Raw genomic sequence first — 24,684 nt, 5'->3', positions numbered from 1 at the left:
AATGTATCATCCCTATGTTACACGCATGCCTCATGTTACTGCATGTTGCTTTATTGCACTTTGCAGGCATTGCGTGTTTTACAGACTGAAGGTCTGCAGTAACTTTCTGTTGAACACGCCTATTGGCACCATTTTCCCATAAACATTTGCTCATTTTGTGTCACTGTGTCACATTTTAGTAATATTTCAAACTTGTTCATTATTATTTTTATATTTGTTATAGTGATCAGTGGTTTCTTGAGATGGAATCTACTCCTGGTAAAGATGCTGTGAAGTTTGTTGAAATGACAGCAAAGGATTTAGTGTATGACATAAACTTACTTGATAAGCAGGGTTTGAGAGGATTGACCCCAATTTTGAAAGAAGTTGTACTGTGGGTAAAATGTTATCAAACAGCATCACATGCTACAGAGAAATCATTTGTGAAAGGAAGTGTCAATTGCAGCAGACTTCATGGTTTTCTATTTTAAGAAATTTCCTCAAACACCCCAATCTTCAGCAACCATCACCCTGATCAGTTGGCAGCCGTCAACATTGAGGCAAAACCCTCCACCAGCAAAAAGATTACAATTCCCTGAGTGCTCAGATGATGGTTAGCAATTTTTAGTGGTGAAGCATTTTTTAATTAAGGTATGTACACTCTTATTTTGGACGTAACGCTATTACACACATAATAGACTACAGTACAGTTTAAACATAACTTTTATGTGCCCTGGGAAACCAAAACTTCATTTGGCTTGCTTTATTTAGATATTTGCTTTATTGTGGTGCTGTGGAACCGAACCCACAGTCTCTCTGAGGTGTGCCTGTACTGGCTTCCTCTGGTTCAAAATGGCTAATAACCTATATGATGGGGTGATGGGAAAGAAAAATAAACAGATGGCTAAGCAACCCCTCGAAGACCGTGAAATGCAGTGGAAACCTTTAAACTCAGTGGTGAAAGCTGTGTCATCTAGGGCCCCGGAAGATGAGAGGTCTGCAGAACCCGCTCCTTGGCGGTAGTTTTGAAAATACCCTTTGCTTCATTCCCTGTAGATTATGCAACCATAGAATTCCTCTGGGAACTCCACCACACCCCAAATCTTAGCCTAAATCACCAAGTTTGACAAAGACTCACAGGCATCTGGCAACGAGCTCACACAATTTTTTCTTTAAATCAAATTGGATCCAAATGTTGCCTAGGTTGGCTGAGAGTCCAGTTGGAAGAGGAGGTCCAGGCTGATCGACGGCTACACGGGGATATTTGAGACTCAAATGAGTTTGGCTTGGCTTTAAGACTGGAGAATAGTTTTGAGCTGAAGTGTATGATTCAAGCCCTGATTGAACTCAAAACAGTTTCCACTTTTTTGCTGGCTGTTGCGTCAGGTCTGCGCCTGATCCCGCTAATGCACACAGGTCCCTCTGCTGGTTCCTGATGCCAAGGCCAGAGGTGGGGAACTCGGGGCTCCTATGGGGTCAAAGTATAGTGGGAAAACAGGCCCTCATCACCTGTTACTTTAATTCCCTCAGGAACAGAGCAGTCCTTGATGAAGGATGGAGAGGGGGCATGCTTGAAAAGGACTAGGGGCATCCCAAGTTCAACTCCTGTGGAAACCTGGCTTTGCATGTTGCTGCCCTGATTGAATTCTCCCTCTTCTCTGGGTTATTCAGAAAATGCTGGCCTCCTGCTTCCTGAAATAGTGGCGATGTCCAGCCTGTGCAGCACTGGTTTGGATAAATTAGGGAAAGTTAAGTCTCACTGCTTGCATCAAATTTTCTATTACGACTTCTCCTTAAATACTTCTTTTTCTTATTCTATTATTTTTCCCCCCTAAGAACCTCCACCACTCTCTCCACTGGCTTCAGGCCCCATCTACAGCTCTTCCAGAATTCCCTACCCCAGCACCCAACCACTGGGCTGGCCTTTCCCACAGAATGTCATATGCTCTGGGTCTTTCTCCCCAACCCCACCCCACAGACGTGTCTTTATTGAACCCCGTCCACACCCTTCTACTTCCCACCATCATGAAGATTCCAGTTTCATAGATCCTGCCTCCGAAAGCCCTTACCGCTTAGGCACACCAATATGTTATAAAATACATATTTGTGGGAAAACCCACTGAAACTGTGTGAAAATACATTTGAGCCCTGACTTTGTCACTCACACTCCAAGTAACATCAGGTGAGACATTTAGATTCTCTAAACCTGCTTCCTCACCGCTAAAGCAGAGATAAGAAATACTTCACTCTTGCATCGCAGGTGAAAGTTAACATCTGTGAAAAAACATCTCTTGATCTTCCAAAATAAGATGTAATACCCCTTCCCTCTGCTACTGTGTCAGCCTGTAATTCACTGTCATGAAGCGTATAACTCCGTATCCACAAGCCTGTTCCCTTTCTGATCCTCACCAGCCTGAGGTCCCTGGGGATAAGGGCTACAGCTGATCATGCTCCAAACTTGGTAGCTAACACAGTGTCCAGCATGTAGTTGGTACTCAAAATGTGTGTATTGAATGAATGGGCTCCGTCTGAGACCATTTATAAATAGTAGAGATTGTTCCTCCAAGAGAGCATATTTATATTGGAAGTGTCTTTTTTAGACCATGTCTTCCCTGGAGGAGAGACCGTAATGGAAATGTCAGGCGCAGAAAGATGTTTTTAAACAGGTGGAGTTCATGGTGTCCCTCAAATAACTCCATGTAGGTGGCCTCTAGCTCTCCCCAGATGTCCAGCTGGCCCTGGGCCCGTGCACCTGAAGAGCAATAGCCGAGACTCTTAATGCTCCTGCTTCATTTCAGTGACACCAGTTTGGCCTAGTTTTCACCTCCAAGCCAGGGTCAAATACTCCCCAAGTGTGGAGAGAAGAGGAAGAGGTGTCTTCGTCTCTCCTTTGACTTCCTCCCCACCCCTCAAATCTTCTCCTCTCACATTTTTCTTGGGAGCTTAAACTGATGCCAGAGAACAGGCCTCTCCTAGTCAGGCCAGCAGCCTCCACAGCTGTGGGCTCTGACCCTGCTCTCAGCAGCTCAAGACGAGGTCAGCAAGTTCCTGATGGGGTGCTTGAACACTGACATGATGGGATGCAGGGCGTCTGTGATATGGGAGACTCCCATTCACAGAGCAATGTTGCACAGAAAGCCTGCCACCACTAATGAGCCTGGTAAGGGGATGGGAAGGAAATGGATTATTTCTGTTAGGCCTTTTGAGAGAGAATTTTTCATGTGTCTCACATTTTTATGTCTGGAAAGCAGGAGCGCCAACTGCCTTTGTTCTGGGCTGTCTATTCAAGGATGCTTCAATAGCAAACAGCCTTGGAAAAAAGAGATGGTCTAGTGCACAGAGCAGGCATGCTTCCTACCCATTATACAAACTGTGCGTTCTCTAACTCAGGACTCTTCTCCCGCATGCACTCCGGTGTGACGAGCTATCATCTGGCCTTCTTCCCACTGCCCCGTGGAATTAGGGCAGAGGGAACCAATGCGAACATGCTGATGCTCATGTTGCTCGCTGTGCTACGAGTGACCAAGTCTCTGATCCAGGAGTCTCATGTATTCTATCAGCATCCTTGAAACTGTGCCAGGTTAACTTGTTAATTTAACAGCAGCCTAAAGTTTCAGACCCTTCACAGTTCTTGACAATGTTTGTCCTCTCTGCCTAAAGGCAGCTGATGAAAGAATCCTTCCTTTTATGGGGGTATGTGAGCCCTATCTCCTATGGAAAAGAGGTTAGAGAGAAAAAGAGCACCTATTTATTGGATGTCCTCTGCCAAGCTGGACTAGGCTGAGCCTTTGAGCGCTAACTCATTTAATGTCCACAGTAAATCTAGGAAGAGACATTATCCTACCCATTTCGCAGATGAGGGATCCCAGGCTCAGTGAGTTGGAGTGACTCTCCACAGTCACACACAGGTGAAGTGTAGGTGTGGGATTTAAACTGAGGCTTCTCTGCTGAGAGGGCTTCTGAGTTTTCTGTTAGACCATTCTGGAAAGTCAGTCTTTTCTATATACTGAACCTAAGATAACATGAGAGATGCTAGCAAGCTAAAAATCTTTTCTCTTACCACTCTGTTATCTGCCTCATGATTTTGCCTAGTTCTAGCCTTGGAGGTAGTCCTATATTCCCAGATTAACAGAGCACTTTTTCTTTTTTTAATCAAATCTAGGTTTCTGCCTTCTTTTTTCTAGGACTCTCCTCTAGCCAATGTCACCCCTGTTGCTTAGCCTTGATCTTCTTGACTCTGGCTATTGCTCTGTTTTATGGCTTTTTTTTCTACTCAGAAGGAAGGAGGTGAAGCAATTTCTCTGCTATCAGCACAGAACCAATAATACTCTGCAGACTTCCCAGTTCTAAAGAATCTCGTTTGGTTTTTAGATGTGACTGGAGTGATTTGTACCCAGATGCTCAGACTCACCATCTGCTCAAAGACTGTTCAGAAAGACCCACCCATGCATTCTCCTGCTGGATACCAGCCTGCTCTGCCTGCAGCTGTTATTTTCCAAGACTTTGTACCTATGTCACATTGTTTGAGGCTGTGCTTCAAGGAATCTTAGAAGCGTTTGCCTGGACATACTATGCAGCCTAAATGCAGCCTAAGTTGACCTTGCATTATAGGCAACAGGTCAAGGAACAGGTCTCTTTTTTGTGATTTCCTGTTTGTTTTTCAATTAAGAGGGAAAAGTACCAGGCATATGGGATATACATGTGAGGATGGGGGAGACAGAAAATGAACAGCCCTTTCTATCAGAACTTTCCTATAGAGGGCTTGTTGGCGTCTTAGTGTCTTGAAAGTCACTACTAATTCCTCTCTCTGAGGCACTAGTCCACCAGATTACCCAGATTCATATGGGAGCATTCATGGGGGTGATATTTCATTCATGAAAATAAATTTTGTGAATGACTCTGAAGTTTGACCAATGATATATATGTTTTCTTTTATGGAATAGACTTAGTTTAGCCATAAACTAATAGAGCAGACATAACTACAATTCTCTGGTGAGGAAATCTGCCACCCACCCTCTGGTTTTACACCACTACCCAAATATTCACAAGAATGGACCAATTAGCAACTACTATTTTCAACACTTATTAGGACTGCCTGGACTCCGTGTAAACCAAGTTTGAAATAAAAAGGAAAGGATGATGGGACACAGACCATGCTTTATGGAGTTCATGACCAAGTTGTAGTGGATGACAAGAAGCAGCCTACACAAGACAGTAGGTCCAAAGGCACATATGAGCAACATAGACAACATATAGGTACGGCAGAAGTTGTGGGAAAATATCATTAGTCTCCTAGTTACCAAGACTGTTAATTGTGGCAACATCTTCAAATCCTGCACCCACTTCACTCCCACACAGACTCCTTAAAAATCTCTCTTGCAACCTCCTCTTTGTCCTTTCCATCTCAGCACCTTATGTTAGGTCTTCATCAGTCTGTATTTACATTTTGTAAGCTCCTCCCTTGTCTCCTTGCTGGCCTCTTCTCACTCCAGTTCACATGGAGCACAGACCAAGCTTCAGAAAGCACTACTTTGATCTTTTGTTTAAAAACTCTCCTGGATGCTAATTTCCAATTGAAATAAAAGCGAAACTTGAGGATTGACATGAAAGAAGCATCCAGGTTTGAGATGATCTGGGCTTAGTGTTAGGATGGTAACCGGGAAAGAAAAGAAAAAGGGAAAAGAGAAAGAAAGGAAAGGAGGAACAAAACTTGATTTTTGGAATATAGAGGATGAGAGAAGGTAGCATTAGTAAGAACTAGGGGCTTAAATCTAGAAGATCAGAAGAGGGACAGATGGCAAAAATAGAGAAGAACACATTTGGAAGGAGAGATGATGAAGTAAGGAGATTTGGGAGGGGTGAAGGGCAATCTTTAGTAGTTGCCTTTAGAAATATCATCCACCACTCGGCATGCACTTAGTAGAACACAGGAGGTGTTCAATAGGTGTTTATTATATAAGTGAATGAAAGAATGAATGAACAGGTCTCTTGATTTCACCATGCCCCTCATTCTATTTTATCTGTACAACAACTCTGTGTGGTGGTTTATCTTATTCCTCGTGTTCCTGTTGTCTAAACCAAGGCTCAGAGAGGTTGCATAATTTTCCCAAGAACCCACAGTGAATTGATGTGAGTGAATTCCCTTGCTGGAATGTGAAGCCAGGTCAGTCTGATGTTGCAGCCCATCTGTCATGTTGTCATCTGGAAACATCTAAGAGTCTGGTACACAGAGGGTTGGAGCTGGCAAGGTAGATTTGACTGGAGAAATGACTGTGGGACTCATTTGCAAAAGGTGATTGCTCATAATTGGAGCCACAGTCGTGAATGAGACCCTAGGGGAATGCTTTAGAAGACAAAAAGTAGAGGGCCTTGACCCAAGCAATGGGGAATGCCAACATTTTGGAAATATGTAGAGGAAGAGGAACCCTTGAGAACAGCAGAGAAAATAAGGGGAGAACTAATAGAAGAATCACAGAACCAAGAGAGAAAGTAGATTTGTCAGTGAATATGCGGTCAACAACATCAAAAGTGCAGAAATATCTTTAAAGGGCACAATGAGGCAGCATGGTTTGAGTGAGAGGAAAGAGCCTGGACTGCAGCAGAGAGGCTGGGTAAGAACCATCCTTCTGCTTTAACTTTGAGCAAGTTGCCTAAACTATCTGAAATTTGCTTCTCAAATGGACGTAATACCCATTTGGCAGGATTAAGTGAGATGATGGAACACAGGGACTTAACATCAAGCCTGGCAGGTAGCAGACACCGTTCACAATTTATAGGGCAACATAATTGATTCATTCAATTCATGTAATCCGTACAACAACCTTGTTAACCAGGTACTGTTTTAGTCAGCTTCAGTTTGCAGATGAGGAGACACAGGTTCAGGGAGTTTAAGTAAATCCCTCAAGGTCACACAGCTTGTCAATGGCAGAGCTGGGTTGGAACCCAACCATTCTGTTCCCAGAGCCTACACTCTTCACCACCAGGCTTTGCTTAATTTTGTTGAAGAAAGCATCCCTAAATATTAGTTCCTTTCCTTTCAAGAACAAGTGAACTATGTTAATTTAGAAGTATTTTAACAAAGGGTGGGCAAACAACACACCACAGGCCCAATATGGCTCACAAGCTAAGAAAATGCTATACATTTTTAAATGATTGAAAGAGATTTTAAGTAATATTTTGAGACACACTAATATTACATAAAATTCAAATTTTAATTTCCACAAACTAAGTTTTATTGGAACACAAACACATGTCCATTTCTATATCCTCTCAGCCACTTTTGTACTACAAGAGCAAAAGGAAATAATATGGCCTGCAAAACCCAGAATATTTTTAACACCTAGCCCTTTACAGGAAAAGTTTGCTAAATTCCAATATACTGAAAACATTCTTAGGCAAATGGAAGAGAAGTGGATTTAAGGGCTCGAATTTCTCAAGAATGCTGTTGACCTTCACGGCTCCCACACCACTCCGCTCATAGTTTCTGTGGGTGCACACACACCTGTATTTCATTAGGGCCACATTAGGTGGGCGGGGGGAGAAGAAATCTCTGCCAGAGTAGTTAGTTGAATTTCTTGGGTGGAGAGAGAAGGTGGAAGGATGCTTGCTGAGTGGGGTGAAGGTGAGGCTTTCTTCTCAGTCCTGAATTACAGTCAGACGAATTTATCTTTTTTTTTTTTTTTGCTGCAGAGGTATAACTTTTAATGAGCACAGGAACTGTGAGTGCTCAGCCATTAGGGGAGGAGAAGCAATGGCCAAGTCACATCACAGGTGTCTTCTCCCGGGGGCTGGTCTGTTCTCAGCCAAGCTGCCTGTTCAGACTCCTTGCAGGTTCAGACACCTCGCTCTACACTAGGGAATGGCCAAGTCTATAGGGCTTTTTGCACAGGGCCAGGAGCCGATTCACCTGTTCTATGCTGAACTCTGCCAGTGGACCTCCAGCGTGGTGACAGTAAGTTGCATCCTTTCTTTCTGCCTTAACATAATTAAACTGAAGTGAGGGATTTCCAGACTTTTCAGTGTGTTCATGCAGCCAGCCTGTAAGATGACAAATAAACAATAGGGTAATAAGAGCTGGGGTACGTCTACTTGGTTGTTTTTACATTTTCTAAAATTGTGCTGAAATACATTTATAACACAAAGTTTATCATTTTTGCCAAGTGTGGGGTTCTGTGTCATCAAGTATATTCACATTGTCATGCAACCATTGCCACCATGCATCTCCAGAACTCTTCATCTTTCCTAACTGAGACTCTGGATCTGCTAGACAGTAACACCTCATTTTCTCCTCCCACCAGAGCCTGGCAGCCACCTCTTCCTGCCTTCATGAGTTTGACTTCTCTAGGGATCTCAGGTAAGTGGAACTATACAGTATTTTGAATCTGGTTTATTTCACTTGGAATGATGTCTTCAATGTTCATCCATGTTGCAACATGTGTCAGAATTTCCTTCCTTTTTAAGGCAGAATGGTATTTGACAGTATGTCCTTTTGTTTATCCATTTATCTGTTGACAGACATGAGTTGTTTCCACCTTTTGGCTGTTTTGAATAATACCATGAGCGTAGGTGTATGGATATCTGTGCAAGTCTTTGCTTTCTTTTGGATATAGCAAGAGTAGAATTGTTGAGTTATATGGTAAGTATTGTAAATTTTTGTACAAACAGCCATACTGTGTTTCATAGTGGCCATACTGTTTTGCATTCCCACCAGCAGTACATAATGGTACCAATTTCCCCATATCCCTGACAATACTTGTTATTTTCTTTCTCTCTCTTTTAAAAATAATAGCCATCCTAGTCGGTGTGAAGTGGTATCTCATTTCCCTGATGATTAGTGATGAGCATCTTTCATATGCTTATTGTCCAGTTGCATCTTTTTTGGAGAAATGTCTATTCAAGTCCTTTGCCCATTTTTAAGTCAGATTTTTTTTTATATTGCTGTTGAGTTGTAGGAGTTCTTTACATTCTAGATATTAACCCCTTATCAGATATTTGATTTGTAGATATTGTTTCCTATTCCATGGGTTGCCTTTTCACTCCATTGATAATGTCCTTTGATGCACAAAAGTTTTAAATTCTGATGTAGCCCAATTTCTCTATTAATGTTGTTCTTTTTGCCTGTGCTCTTGGTGTCATAGCCAAGAAATCATTGCCAAATCCAATGTTGTGAAACCTTTCTCCTGTTCTGGGAGTTTTATAGTTTTAGCTCTAACATTTAGGTCTTTGTTCCACTTTGGGTTTATTTTTATATATGGTGGAAAGTAAGGGCCCAGTTTCATTCTTTTGCATGTAGATCTCTAATTATCCCAACACCAGTTGAAAAGACTGTCCCTTCTCCCATTCAATCATCTTAGCATCCTTATCAAAGTTCTTTGACCATATTTATTTCTGAGTCGGCTTGAGTTTTGATACTACCAGACATACCCCTCAAGTCAAGACCCAAGTTGTATAAACTTTCCATACATGATCTAATTAAAGTCAGTGCATTCACTCTACGGGAACACTGGTGATGGCTCATCTTATTCTAGAGTTTCAAATGTGTGACTCTGTATCACCACTAATCTGTGAGTTCTTAGAGAGCAGGCACTCTTGTCATTTCAAATTTAAACTTTATACCTATTGTTTGCCATTATATGTTCAGCATATCATAGTAGCACTAAGAATGCGGAAACTTTTAACCAAGGGCTTGCATATTAGTGGATAAGCAAACATGCAAACACATCAATATCTTCTCCTGAGAAGAGCACTCCAGAAGGTAAGTAGTGGTATAAAGAAGGAAATGATGACATGCAGCTGGAGAGGAGAGAAAAGCTTCTCAGAAGTGGAAACACTTCTGCTGAGATTTGAAGGATGATTAAGAGTTTGCCTGACGGACAGAAAAGGTGGAGGTCATAGGGACGTTCAAATGAGAGGAACCACACTTGCTGAGACTCAAGAGGGGACTGCAATATGGTAACTGCGGGGCTACTGTGGAGTATGTATTACAGGGCCAGCAGGAGCAGGTGAGGAGCCTAGAGAGGCAGGCAGGAGCCACGTCCTAGCATCTGAACTTTATTAAGAGTGTGATTGGATGGATGTGCATGTCTATCCCTTAGACCAGTCGTTGGCACCTGTAATTATTATTGAGTTGATATTAGTCTAGTAAAACAATGACTTGTGTTTCTTTTTCTTCTCAAACGTTGCCTTCTTTCTTTGCCTTTTGTTTTTCCTTATTTCTAATATGATTTGGTGGCTTTCCTTTTTTTTTTTTTTTCTGGAAATATATCTCAGTTACAGAGGGACATAAATTTAGTGGCATGAATTTAGACAAAACCAACCACAAAAAAGTGAACTTGTACAAGAAAACATTGAAAATACCTAGGTTAGGCTCAGTTGAACTTCCAAATGTGTTTTAAATTAGGTCATTCCAACCATGACTACAAGTTCAAAACATTCAAAGCACCCTCATTGGAATTAGAACAAGGCATATTTTGTTTCCTCTAAAGGAGTTTTCAAAGCGTCCTTAACAGCGCAGTTCTCAAATGTAAAAATACATGAAAAGGAAGCCCATCAGCAAATCATCTTCCTAATAAATGGCATTAAAACTTCCAAACTGTGAAAAGTTGTGATCCCTTAGTAACATCTCACTTAGAGGGGCAAAGCCTGTTCAGCAACCTCATTTATCCGGACAGGGCCAATCAGATAGAAGCGAGCAGAGGAAGCCCTTAGAACAATCAAAACAGATGTGCAAAGACCATGAACTCAGATTGGCTTTGCTCTTTTTTTTACACACAATACAAACGAACTTGGTTGCCCAATGACCTAAGAGGACTCGGAAGAAAGAGTAAGTTACAAGGGCACCAAGAGACAGGTGGCTAAAAATGGGCACCAGGATTCTTCTAAGAAAAAAAATAAAAGAAGTTGGTTTGATAAAAAGACAGAAAAAAAAAACATGAAAGGAAAGATCTACAGATCCCCCCAAAGAAAACCCACATACAACATACAAAACATCCTTGGGTTATTTAATAAGGAAATTGAGACCTGCATACCTTCAAAGCCTCCAACGTCTCTCTAAGGAAGGCACAGAAGCAAGGCCAAAATGTTTACGTGATGATCCCTTCCATTAGGATAGTTAGACTTTAAATGTTTGGACCCACAGGATAGTAAAGATGAACTCTTCTGGAAAATTCTCTTCTGCAAAAATAGCTATATCTTGACTGGTTAGCCAGAGACAGGTAAGATTCCTCAAGGGAGGAACAACCTAAGACAGGCACAGTTGCAGGGGGGCCATCAGGTGAGAAATTGGGGATCAACAGAGGTGAGGCTTAGAACCTCACCCCCCCTGTTCTGAGAGAAATCTTCTGCATACGTGGATGTTTTATTGCCCTTGTCTAGCTTGGATTAACACATAGTCTACAGGCACACACCTGATCATCTACATTTGCCCTCTTACAGCACTAAACTATGTTTTCTACCTTTATCTTGCATCTACCTACCACTTCAGCATTTTATTTAAAAAATAATAATAATAATAATAAGGGAGAAATGTGGGATTCACATATAAATCAAGTATAAAAATCAAACGAATAATCATATCTGACTTGATTGTTTATAGTTCATGATGCGTGATCAAAACCAAAAGTTTCTGTGATATGACTGCCCTTGCACTGTTCACCATGTAAGAACTTATTCACTATGTAAGACCTTGTTCACCATGTAAGAACTTGTTCATTATGCTTCAGAAGATTGGAGACTGTTGAGATATAGGCTTGGGGTGGATTAATAACTGTGCATTGAGTCTCCTATACAGAATTTTATTGTTGTTAACAACCATTTGATCAATAAATATGAGAGATGCCCTCTCAAAAAAAAATAGCTGTATCTTATTCTGCCATAATACCAGTTAAATGAGACAGACCACCTGACCTATTCTGACTATAATTTCCTTTTTAATCACCACAATAGTGAAACTTTATAGTTAGCTTACATAATTTCCCCCAATACTAAAGATGACCTTAGTCAAAACTGAGTCTCTTTGTCTGTAAAATGATGATAACAATACTATCATATATCTGTTGTGAGGGCAAAAAGGGATAATAAACGTATGGCATCTAGCATTTTCCATAGTTAATGCTTCATAAATGCTAAATACTATTATTACAATTACCAGCACCACCACGACCTGTACTGTTGTTGATCTTATAACAGCCCTGTACCTGGATCCCTACCCTGGCTCCACCATTTATGAACCCTATGATTTTGGGAAACACTCAAGTTCTTTCTGCCTCAGTTTTCTCATCTAGAAAATGAAGACACAGCTATATCGTACCTCATGGTGTTGTTACAGGATTCAACGAGATAATGTATGAAAAACACTTAAATTAGGAACAAGCGCAGAGTAAAGATTGAAGTAATATTAGCTGCAATTGTTATTGCTGTTGTCCTTCATTTTACTCCTAAAGACAGTAGTTCTCAAAGTGTGATTTGGGGACCCCTGGTGGTCCCTTTTTCAAGCAGTCCACAAAGTCCAAAGTATTTTTGCAATAATATTAAAATGTCGTGTGCTTTCTCACTCCCACTCTCTTGAATACACAGTGAACTTTATCAGAGACAATATGAGGTGACATCACTACAGATTGAATGCAGATGCACATCTAAGACGAGCTGTGTTCTATTAAGCAATTAAGAGATTTGAAATAGGCTGTTTTACATTTAAGAATGTAAAACAATGCTCTGTATATTTTTTGGCAACATATGGTTATTTTTCCTAAAAGTAGTTTTCGTTAGCCTTGGGTTTATTGCTGATATTTTAAAATAAATAGTTTTAAACTCTTAGTTTTAATTTCTAATATGATAAATATCAATAGATACAATCTATATAAACAAAAATTACTTGGAGATCTCAATAATTTTAAGAGAGTAAAGGGTCCCTGAGACAGAACAGTTTGAGAACTGCTGCCTTAATACATAAAGCTTCCAAGTTGTTGACATCCTTAAGGTCAGTGGCCTTGAGATGCGAGTATAAGTAGAGTCACGTCATCACATCACAACTGAAGTTTCCTGAAAATGAAACCTAGTGGTCATAACACTTCACACCTTATGGGTGACGGAGCTCCTGTGTGGGGTGAGAGACCTGGACCCGTGATCATCACAGTCAGGGCTCTGTAGGATCCACCTAACAAGACTGCTCTTAACCTGGTATTCAAGACTAATAGATGTTTTCCAACATCTTACATTTATTACAAGTAGCCAACCACTGCAGGACCAAATTCCCATGCAGTTCATGCCTGGTGGTTGGAAAGGGGCACCTAGTGTTAATACTCCTGAGTTGTGGTTTCAGAGCCCAGACTGATTCCCGTTGTGGGTTTTCAAATCTCAAATGTCAGGGCAAGAATTCTCACCCAAATGTAAGCCATTTTAAACACCCTTTTCAGGAGTTCCAGAACTAATCCCTGAAGGAACTGGGTCAAGTTCTTCCCAGTCCTATCCCCCTGTCATAGATAGCTAAAGCTTCAGTCTTTAAGAAATACTTTGGGATACTAAGAGATTCTTAAAGGAGGGAAAATAAACTGGGACAGTCTTCCACAGAAAAGACATGTGGTCTCTGTTGGAATAAGCATTTGAAACTTGAGTGTATTTCACTGGAACAAATTGGCTTAAGTATATAATATTCTGATTTAGGGTTCCCACTGTCGTCTTGGTGTGAAGTTGACACCTGCTTCATTGTTTAAGACCTTTTGTCTCAGAGGCTTCAGACTTTGACACACATATATAATGCATTTGGTTGGGTTGGACTGGAATCTTCAGTAGTAATGCAAAGAGTTTGGCTTATGGGGCAATGTCACAGGTTTGCATGCATTATGCAGAATTTTCTGCTAAGTGCATGGGCTTTTGGAAATTCAATTGGTTTATTTCAATCCAATGCTTATTTGACATAAATGTCACATTTATGCTAAAGAATCATATCATTCTTCCATTTCTGCTCCAATGATGTTAATTTTTAACATGTTATCCTGCACAGGCTATGACTACACAATGCCAAATATCCATCTGAGGATGACAAACTTTTATTTTATTATCCTTATGTTCCCAAATCTACTATTTGATAAGATGAGATGGAGTTAAACTACCTGGATGTTTAACTATTTTCATTTATAGCTAGATACCATAGTATTGTAAAAAAACAGAAATAAGCCACATGAAATGAAAATAATTTTGATCAAACCACATAGCATTGCAGAACCAAATAACACTACTCCAATATTTTGCTAAATTGATTTCAACCAAGTGTTATCAGATCAGTTTGTGTGTGGAATACAATGTGCCAAACAAAATAAGTAGACTGTTTTACTGTTGAAATAATGTGGTGGGAGCATGGGGCCTGGAGAAATAAAAACAAGGTACAAGGGCAAGGCAAAGAAGATTAGATTCCCTCCTCCTCAATGGAGGGTCTGGCCAGAGCTGGCTGTCTCCACCAGTAAAGCAGGGACATGGGCCTCCTATCGTCGCTATAGAGGAGGCTGGACGATGTCTTCATCCCAGCCAGCACAGAGGTTTTGCAAAAGAGACATACAAGGTAGAAGATCCAACAGCTGACTTACAGCTCAAGATGCCCCCTCCTTCGTTTCCCAGCCAATGTGTCAGGGCAAGCCAGACACACTCTAGGCTTTAGGGATGATCCCTTCATTTATTCCACATCCCTACCTTTATCGAAAACATGGAACTTCAGGCAACAGACCACTTCATCAACAGTCTGATACTGCTGGATGGGGATACTTACCTAGTCCTAGGCAAGTACCTAATTTAGATATTTCCCAGGATACAAACCAACACAGAACAGGATGACCAATAGGAGAACAATCTTGTCAAAGCTGTCCAGACTCGAAACGCCACCAAAGTTGTTGAGTCATTCAAGTATTCTGAAATTTCTCTATTTGTCCTGCTTGGAGTTTGGCTTCATTGTTCCTCTTCTCTAATCAGATCTATAATATTTAAATGGGAGTTCAGGGTTAGCCATTTTCTAATAAATCTGGACAACTGAAGTTGTATCCTGTTCCCAAGGCTCTACTTTTTTCCCAGTGAGCTGGGCCAACCGAGCCACAAAGTGGGTTTGGTTTAATGACCCAGTTAAATAATTTCTATCTATGTAGTCTTTGTCTTGTCACAGAATGAAAATAGAAATGTAGGTGGAGCTTTTAAGTAAGCAGTATGGGTAAACTGCCAAAAATGACCGTATTTAAACCTCCCTAATGAAATTTAAAGATGGACATCTTATGCATTTATGCAATTCAGTGCAACAAAGAAACCATTAAATCCACATTTATTGAGTGCCCTACAATGGGCTAGCTTCTGAAAATGAGAGCTAAGTAAAATACAGACTTATCTTAAGGAGCTTATAACCTAAGTAAGAGACACAAAATCAAACATTTCCTATCAAGCTGACCTGAGATACAAATATCTGCAGGATGCTTTGAGAACAAAGAAGGCAATGATATTTCCTCACTGTGATTACCATTAACAGCAACTGCTATAGATACGTTACATCCCATGCTGAGTATCCAGAAGAAATAGCCTAAGAATCCTGGGAGCCCTCCTTGCTGCTTCCTGAATCTCTGTTGTCAAGCTTGTGATGATTCATCTTCAGAAAAGCTACAGTTTAGCACCTGTTGAGCGATATTAGAGGGAATCATCTGTGTCGCAAATAGAGAATATGTTAGGGAGGCTGGTCTCCAATGGATCCAGGTTTTGAGATCTCTCTCCTTCTGTTTTAGCAGACAAATAATCTGTTGCGACTTTGCTGCTTCTCTTCCGTAGCTTGGCTCTGTTCCCGCACACCATTTTGTTCTAGGGGATGCCTAAACTGATTCTTTAGCGTTAGCCAAAACAAATGAGGCGCTTGGCTCTTGGTCTGGTCGCAGCAGCTGCTGTGCTTGAAGTTCTCTGCACCTAAGACAGTGGGGCAGCTTTCAGTTTGACAGATGAACACATTTTCATTACTAGAGAAACAGGAAGCAGTGCATACTGGGCAAAAAAAGAAAGAAAGAAAGAAATATTTGGGAAGTTGCTTTGTTCTTTCTTATATCAATCGTGGTTATTGTTCAGCTGAAATGTTGGTGAGGAGGTTGACGGAATGGGAGATTCATACCCGAGCCTCAGGCTTCTCGCCCCTCAGACTGTAACTGTGAGCTGACAGCTGTGGAGTTTCTTGACCTCAGGTTGCCTCAGCCAGAAAAATCTTTTGCAAATCTTCTCTGGGTGGTGGTTTCTGTTCATGCACGCAGCAAAAGGCGTGGAGAGACCATGCGGTCCAGGGGAACCTGCAAATAAAGGAAAGGGAAAGAAACACTTGGCTGTCGGCATTTATTCAGTCATACAGTGGATCTAAACTGTAAAGTGAGTACTTGAAGGCCTTTCATGGTCTTCTGGAGACTTCTGTGCGAGCTTGTGGCTGACTCAGCTGCAGGGGGGCTGGGTACAGGCTCTTTGGGGAACAGAGCAAACCTTTGGTAACCTTGCTGACAGTCTTCCCCTCATAACTGCATACTGATTCATTTCACCAAAATGGTAGCCTTCAGAGGCAACCTTGATTCCCAGGTTTTGTGCGCCGAGTCCCTCAACAAGCATGTGTCATTCACTGTTAAACAGCAAATCCAGAAAGCAGAGGGAAAATGTGGGAAGGGAATGCAGAGGAAGATGATAAGAAAATACATAAATCTGAGGTATGAAGTTGCAAACGCAATGGCACAAATTTAGCGTAAGTCTTGAGAGATGTTATGAGGGATGAAAGGAATCTAGAGCCCTCACAGGTACATGATTTCTGGAACCTGCATTTACAGTTATCACTGAACCAAGAACCTCCTAATACCATGTAATCTATGGAGGAAGCCGGGTTGCCAGTCAAAGAAGCTAACATATATCGACCAGCTGCTATTTGTGAAGATACTTTGCTAGGCGCTTTGTATAATGCCATACCTAGAATGGCACAAAAAGTAGGTCTTAGATACTCGGTTATATATGTAAAGAAGCTGAGAGGCTGTCCAAGGTCACATGGTTAAGTGACCAAGCAAGACTTCCAGTCTAGTTCTGTGTAACTCCAAAGCCATCTTGCCATTGGAAGCGTTCTTCTACGTACTTCCCTACACTGTTTTTTTTCTCCTGCATCTTTGGTAACTCACAGAATTCTCTCCTGCCTGGCCCAGATGAAGTCACCAACCTCTCTATACCCAACTTTAGGGTATAGAGTTGGCACACAATATGGATCCTATTTGCAATCCTTGTGCCTTTACCAGTGGGCTGGGGTGGGGGGAGGGGGTTAGCTCTGCTCTCCTGTATTTAGCAAAGACTTCCTGTATAGCAGGCCATGCATTCTATTCTTTACATCCTTGTCACATAACACGCATAATGCTTACTCTCTGGTCTTTAGGCTAAGGGCTTAGACTTCCTCATCCAAAATATCAAGTCCTTTCCCATCAAATATTCCTTGTTCCTAAAAGCACCTGATGAGGGCTTATTAGTGGTGGTGACTATACTGCCAAAAGGCTCTGGGATTTGGTCAGGTTTCTGCAGTAAATATGTTACAAAACCCAGCAGAAATCTGACTTTCTGTGTCCCAGTGAACTCTTTTCTCTTACCAAGATTTAAAAAATCACATTTCATAGAGGGCTAGATCTCAGTTAAAGCTTCCTAGGATTCCTTAAGTGTTTTCGCAAAAACCAATCAAGGTTGTTGTTTTTCTTTTTTATAAAAGTTGCACATCTAAAATAAGCTTCTAATGGGCTTTAAAAAAATTCTTAGTTTCTTTCTCCCTTTTTTTCTCTAAATTACCCTTTTATTTTACTCTTGCAAATGAATTTGTTCCTAAGTGCAACCAAGGGTATTTTGGGAAGGGAAAAAATGTGCAAATGCTGCTTCCTATAAGCCAAAAAATTAAATACATGAATTGCTAAATTTCTCATATTCAATTTCCTCCTTAGTGGTATGAGATATTGGTACCCACCTCACAAGATTGTCATGTGAATTCTTTTATATAATGCATCTAACAAAATGCCAAACACCTAGTAGGCATTTAGCCAACGTTAGCCCCTGACATAGACTTATTATTGTTAACACTGACATAGACTTGTCTAAGGAATGACATGAAAAAGGATAAAGAAAAGTCAAACATCTTAATTTCTGGCCCTTCCTATACTATTATTTTTAGGCTTATGATTTCCTTTTATCACAGATTACTGAGTACAGAATAGTTTTGATCTACCTCATTATCTATCATTTATCAATCAACCATCTGTCTATCATCAGACAGGTCAAAGTCAACAAATGTGCCTGCCATGCCCACAGCCTTTTCTCAGGGAAACTTCCTTCCTGAACGACCCACGGAGCATCCCTGGTCAGTCATATTCTCAACCAAGTGGTCCTTTGTCTGGCTTCACCAAGTGGGGTCAAGGGTAACCAGTCCATAGGCTAGCCAGTGGCCTGTGACATCTCTAAATCTCTTCTTAGGAATAAACTAAGCTAATAAGATTCTCTCAACTCTGCAATCTTGAGAACTGTGGAGATGATTAGGTTATTAGCAGAAGAGCTGAATTCTGGAAGGAGACACAGAGATCATGAGGTTGAGTGAGGCCACACACTGGCATTGTGAGGAAACAGAACCCCAAATTTAGCGGAAGCCACGAGACTGCACTTGCTGCTCCTGATTAGTCTCTCTCTGGCCTCCTGCTAATAATGCTGTGCACCTGTGTCCTCCTCATCCCAGCCATGAGCTTCTTGGGCAGCTCTAAATACCCAGCCGCTTTCCCCACTCCCTGTGGTGGTTTGAGGGACCCAAAGCTGACCACAGAGCCATCTGTCCATTTCCTTCAGCAGTTGCTACTTTGTCCCTTAAATGCCATAGAGATCCTGGAATTTCTCTAGGAGGCTTGCAGGCTCCCAGACTGCGTAGGGCAAATTGCAAAATGATACATTCTATTTTGGATCCTCTCAGTTTGGTATTTCTATCGGGCTTGATCATCCCTGGTATCTCCACAGCTGGGATGTGGGCCACTTCCTGGGAACCGAAGTGCATTCCTGTTAATTCCCCCTTTCCTCCTTTCTTTGATCAAACTCTGTCCTTTCCTAATGGATTCTAGGGTCATCATAAAGTCTGCCTTATTCTCCAGCTTACGGTGTATATACTGTGGGGTTTATTTGTTTTTTATTGGTTTCCCTTGAGTTTGCAACATGCACTTATAACTAATCCAAGCCCACTTTGAAATTATACTCTACCCCTTCATGAGTAGGGCAGGGACCTCATAACAGAGTTATTCCCAATTCTTTCCTCCGTCCCTTATAACATTGCTGTTATTTATATCATTTATAGATAAACTATAATATTTAAACACATTGTCACTATTATTATTTTGAACCAACTGTCATCTGTTAGATCAGTTAGGGATAAGAAAAATAAAATACTTTATTTTGCCTTCATTTATTCTTTCCTGATGCTCTTCTATTCTCTATGTAGAGCCAGGTTTTTGACTGCTATCATTTTTCTTCTCTCTGAAGAACTTTTTTTTAACATATCTTACAAGGCACATGTACTGAAAATAAATTCCCTCAATTTTTGTTTGTCTGAGAAAGCCTTTATTTCTCCTTCACTTCTGAAGGATTTCACTGGGAACAGAATTCTAGTTTGATGTGTTTTTTATAACACTTCAAATATTTCACTTCACTTGCTTCTCGCTTGCATGATTTGTGAAGGGAAGTCTGATATATGTTCTTATTAAAGTGTAGTTGATGCACAGTGGTATATTGGTTTCGGGTAAACAGCATAATGATTTGATAATTATATATATTACAATATGGTCACCACCATAAGTGTAGTTACCATACAAAGCTACTAAAATATTATTGACTATATTCCCCATGCTGTACTTTACATCCTCATGACTTATTTGTTTTATAATTGGAAGTCTGTACCTCTTTAGATGCATTCTTATCCCATTTCTCTATAAGTGAGGTGGACTTCTCTCCCCCTCTGGCTTCTTTCAAGATTTTCTCTTTGTCTTTGACATTGTGCAGTTTGACTGTGATACACCTGGGTGCAGTTTTTGTTTATCTGTTTGTTTTTGTTTTCTGTTTTCTTTTTTTATCATGCTTGGTGTTCTCTGAACTTCCTAGATCTGTAGTTTGGTGCCTATGGTTTATTTTGGAAAACTCTTAGCCAGTATTACTTCAAATATTTCGTCTGTTCCTTTCCTTTTTTCTCCTTCTGGTATTCTCATTGTACTTATGTTACATCTTTTGTAATTGTCCCCATAACTCTTGGATATTCCGTTAGAATCTTCTCATCCTTCTTTCTCTTCACATTTTAGTTTCTGAAGTTGGAAAAGCCCAAGTTCACTGCTTCTTTCCTCTGCCATGCTAATGAGCCTATCAAGGGCATTCTTCATTTCTGCTCCATTGCTTTGAATTTTTGGCATTTCCATTTGATCCTTTCTTAGAGTTCCCTTCTCGTTGCTTACATTACACCTCTGATCTTGCTATACTGAGTTTTGAGCCTTTTAGATTTTGGCTCCTCCACCCTTAAAGCCAAGGGGTCAAACAATTCTTTTCTTGTTCAAATACTCGGTTCTTGCAATAAGAGGCACAGCTTTCTAGACTATGTTCCTGCTTCAGATCTACCCAGATCTATATATGAGCTCCAAAGTGAGGAATTTAACTCTTTGTTTGGTATCAGCCCTACCTGAAGGCCAGCATTATATCACGTTCTTACTGCTGCTTGCGCCATTAGAGATGGAGAAGATGAGGTCAGCAGACTCAATATTAAAATATTCTCCATGCATTTTGCTTCTGAAAGGGTTTGTAAAACCTGGAACACAGAATTCACACTGCATTGGCCCCGCTCTGGCCTACACTGAACATAAGCCAGAAGGAGCATTCTACGCCAACCCTGGGCATTACTTACAACTCATTTACCCATTTATTTGGCCAATCAGTTTATACCCTAGTGGTCATAATAAATAGGAAGAAACCTAGACATCCCCCACTTCTCTCCAAAAAACACGAGAGAAATGTGATATTGTACTTGGGATTGAGAAAAACTAATTGATTTGACAGTGAATCAAAAACTCCTGAGGGAAAAATCAATATAGAACACAATAATCTAGGCTGTAATTCTGTATGCTATTCCCCCTAGTATGTTGATTGTGTGGCATCAATGTCATCTATTTTAGATGGGAATGTTACTGACTATAATGCTTCTGTTGGTATTTCAGAAAGATTCTAATCTCATTTCAGTAATAGCTTCTGTCATTCCTAGCGACACATATGCCACAACATTTTTCATTGAATTGACAGAAATATTAATGTGCTCAGATTTTATATTATTCGGACCACTGTATGACTTTCTTAGTATTCAGTTACCTTTGCTTTATACACAGTGTCAGAACCTGGCTGCCCTATCCCCACACATCAGGGATCATACACGAGGGACAGCAGTCTTCTTATCTGTGATTTTGGTATTCTTGAGCAGAAAACCCTGTGACAACCGTATAGATTTTCTTCTTTAAACTTTAACCTTTTCCATCTTCTGGAACTCTGATGAACTTGTTCTATGCCTGGCCCCTAATCTTCATTTTATTCTCTTGGAATTCTTGCCTCTCAGAATTGGAATGGATTTATGGTCCATGACTCAATCTGGTTTTTGAAACTGTCTAAACCATCTCTGTCAAATCCCTACTCTGTCCTTAAATGCATTGCCTCCCAAGAGCCAGTTCTACCTTTGCTATTTCATAGATCTTCTATACATTTCCATGTAGTTTTTGCCTCTTACTCTAGTTCTACATTTTAGTGTCTTCTAGAACAATCCAAATCTTTCTTCTACCCCACGACCTTTCAGATATTTAAAACAACCACCAGGAGCATTTACTTCTCTGGGTTAAGTATCCCTAGTTCCTCTTATCATTCATCCTAGAATACAGTTTTGAATTCCCTTACCATCCAGCCGGTGACTCACTATGTATTTGAGTTACATACCCAGCAACATTTCGGCAGAGATGTTAGGAAATTTCCCCATTTTGGCACCAGAATCCTGACTGGAATGATTAAGCATATATGGCTATAGTAAGGTTTTAAAAATTTAAATGGGGCTTTAGGAAAGTAAGACAATAAAACAAAGAACAGAGAGTTTAAATGGGATTAACTAATTCATACACTAGAATAAAACTTCATACAGTTTTCTGTGAACCTGAAGATGAACACTCCTCGATAACATACAGCAGTGATATCAGCACCTAGCTCAGTGTGTGGAGCCTAGTCAATATTCAGTAAATCTTGTTAAATAAATAATATATATTTTGATAGAATTTCAACTTCCCCTCCATCACATTCGCTTGCAAAGCCATGGAAATGCTATGGAAGCCTGCAGCACAGGAGCTCAGCTCCTGTCCGATTCACGCTGGATTTGGAGAGACTGAAAACCGACAACAGAATGTTGGAAAGAGGGTTCATACTAAGCTTTATTCTTATGGCGGCAGGTCGAGCACTGAAATCACATCCGCATCCCTGAATCTGCACACGGATGTCTAAAGGTCACCCTTTTATACCAGCATAGACAATAGTGGCTCATTGTCAGCACATGTGTATGCATGCACCTGCGCAGTAGGCCAAGTGTCATATGAACATGAGACAGCACTGCACGTGCGCAGTGGGTCAGGCACGCATCTGGCAATAGTGACTCCATTTTCCCTACAAAGACTTAGGGAATTATTTAGGAGCTTCCATGATAATTTCAGAGAGTCTTTAGTGGAGACTGGGTGAGGGGAGGCGATCACATTAAAAAGAGGAACTGAAGGATTTGCCCTGAAACTCCATCTACACAGTAAAGAATGTTTTTACCTATATTGTATATGACAGTTCATCTAGTGTAGTAAGGTTCTCTAAAAAATTAAAACATTACCCATTATCCACACCAAAGATTATTATTCTTGTTTAGGGTAGCTTTGGGAAGGTAAAAGCCATTCTCCCACCAAGACACCTACTGGAGCCTTTACTCGGAATCCTCATATGTTATGTTTTTGTCCCAGGTAATTCTACAATGGGTGTATACTGTCACTGATCACAAAAAAAAATGCAAAAAAAAAAGACACCCCCAAAACTATCAGTCTGTGTGATACAACCTTTTAACACTTATTTAAAATACCAAGAACTCCTAGCAGTTGTAGAAAAATACTTCTGATATGCACTGTGAAATGTCTGCTACAGATTTCTTTTTATGTTGGCAATGATTTGTCCTCCCTCAGTGCTTCTACGTTTTACTGTCTCTGTGTCTCTCTCTCAGATGCCTTTCTGTGCTGTTCTATTAGTATTATTGAGTTTATAGAAGGACAGAATATTCTGTAGTTTTCATCCAGAATTGGTCATTTCCAGTCCAAAAATGTACTTGCATCAGAGGAACATTTATGCCAAAACACTTTTAAACATGTTGCCTTGCTCCAGCTGGTCAAGATTTTACTCAGTAATCATTCCAGGCCCAGAATCCTAAGACTACACATGGATTGAATTTAAAGTATGACATCTAGAGCAGAACCCAGTGCCACAGGTGAGATCTGATCCTAGTTTGCTCTTAGCTTGAAAGCCATGTAAATTTCACTTGGGGGGGATATTTTGGACAAGAGGAGCTGATGAAAGATTGTCTTTATTAAGCATCCTCTGTAAAGATAACATTATATTCAGCTTTGGAGGACTAGCAAGAGTATAGACAGCCTTGTAGAGGGCACAGAATCTTCCCTTAAGACTGTAATGTAAGGCAAAGCTGAAATCCAAGCCACCACCTGCTGCTGATCATAAAGGCATCATCTGGTGAAATCGCACCTTCTGGTATTTGTGCAGCCATCAAACCATGAGCAATTCAAGCTCATAACGTCATGACTAACACTGCAATACATATTTGATGAGTTTCGCATGGATATCTTTGGGGGGCTCTTTGGGAAGTAGGAATATTTTCTCAGGGCCTGCAATGTGCTGGCATGACCTCATTCAAATTATCAGAATTATCCTCTAAATTTGGATTGCTGTGCCTGTTTTATGAATGAAAAAAACTGAGTATCAACAAAAGGTTAAGCAGCATGCATTTCAATAGCATCGGCCAGAATCAAGACACAGGTATTTGACTCAAAGGCCCAAGCTCTTTCCACTACAACCTGCTTCCCAGAAGGTGGTCTGTGGATAAAGGCAGAATTATGTTCTAGATGTAGAATTAGCAGACATATGAAAGGAAAAAAAAATAATACAAGAAGAGTAACTTACAACCAAAATAGTCCTTAACTCTTTTAACTGCTGTAATGATTCTAGATTGAAATGTATTAGAACTTACCTTGTTATTACTCAGCAGATATTATCAAATTATTTTAGGTTCCTGGTGTACTCTCTCTGCTCTGCGTATCTAACATATACTCAGTGATATCACAGGCAGTCTTGCATCATAATGCATGTAAACTCAGAACGCGTTCTTTTCACCATTCTTTATGCCCTAGAGATTCTTACTACGTGCACCAAAGTGGACATTCCCTTTTCCCTTTTCAGAGATAACAGGCTGTGGAGGCAGAGTCCCTGCCCTGACAGAATTATAAAGCAGATAGAAAGTTTTGGTGTAGAGGTATCTGTAAATGCACAAGGAATCACAGATGTTAGAGCAAGAAGGGACTTTTAGTGCCATTTGCTCAAGCACCAGCATGGAAACGAAGACCC

The sequence above is a fragment of the Manis pentadactyla genome, chromosome 13 (assembly GCF_030020395.1).
Source record: "Manis pentadactyla isolate mManPen7 chromosome 13, mManPen7.hap1, whole genome shotgun sequence".
Classification (NCBI taxonomy): domain Eukaryota; kingdom Metazoa; phylum Chordata; class Mammalia; order Pholidota; family Manidae; genus Manis; species Manis pentadactyla.
The sequence above is the reverse complement of the archived record's forward strand: the minus strand, read 5'-3'. Positions refer to the sequence as shown.